Consider the following 1,159-nt stretch of genomic DNA (forward strand, 5'->3'; position numbering starts at 1 on the left):
AATAGGAGAGGTTGTCTCAACAAGATCATTAGGAAATTTAAAATTATTTTTTGGAGATATATTCAGTATATTAGATATTGTACTTTTTGTTCCTAAAATGAAAAGAAATTTAATATCTATCTCTTGTTTATTAGAACAATTGTATAAACTATCTTTTGAAATCAACGAAGTGTTCATTTGCAAAAGAGGTATTCATATTTGTTCCATAAAACTAGAAAACAACTTATATATGTTAAATTGGAGTGAAACAAAAGCTATTTTAAAAACCGAGATGTTTAAAATAGCTGAAACTCAAAATAAACGACAAAAGCTTTCTTCCAATACCTATCTTTGGCACTTAAGACTAGGCCACATTAATTTCAATACGATTGAGAGATTGGTTAAAAGAGGACTTCTAAATGAGTTAGAAGACAACTCTTTACCTCCATGTGAGTCTTGTCTTGAGGGTAAAATGAATAAACGACCTTTTTTCAAAAAATGTTATTGAGCTAAAGAAACCTTAGAACTCGTGAATACAGATCTCTGTGGTCCAATGAATGTCAAAGTATGAGGAAGGTATGAATATTTCATCAGTTTTATTGATGATTATTCATGGTATGGCTATCTTTACCTAATGCATCACAAGTCTGAAGCTCTGGAAAAATTCAAAGAGTATAAGACTAAGGTTGAGAATCTATGAGGTAAAACTATTAAAACACTTCGATCAGATCGAGTTGGAGAGTATATGGACTTAAGATTTCAGGACTATATGATAGAACATGGAATAACGTCTTAACTCTTAGCCCCTAGTATGCCTCAGCAAAATGGTGTATCTGAAAGGATAAATAGAACTCTATTAGACATGGTTCAATCTATGATGAGTTTTGCTCAATTACCTGATCTGTTTTGAGGATATGTAGTGGAGACTGCTACATACATTTTGAACATGGTTTCTTTTAAGAGTGTTTTAGAAATACCTTATGAGTTATGGAAAGGGCGTAAATGTAGTTTACGTCACTTCAGGATTTTGAGATGCCCAACACATGTGTTGTTGCAAAATCCCAAGAAATTAGAACGTCGTTCAAAATTATGTTTATTCGTAGGATACCCCAAAGAGACGAAAGGTGGTTGTTTTATGACGCTCAAGAAAATAGAGTGTTTGTATCAACAAACGCTACAT

Source organism: Cucurbita maxima, unplaced genomic scaffold (genome assembly GCF_002738345.1).
Source record: "Cucurbita maxima cultivar Rimu unplaced genomic scaffold, Cmax_1.0 Cma_Scf00083, whole genome shotgun sequence".
NCBI lineage: Eukaryota > Viridiplantae > Streptophyta > Magnoliopsida > Cucurbitales > Cucurbitaceae > Cucurbita > Cucurbita maxima.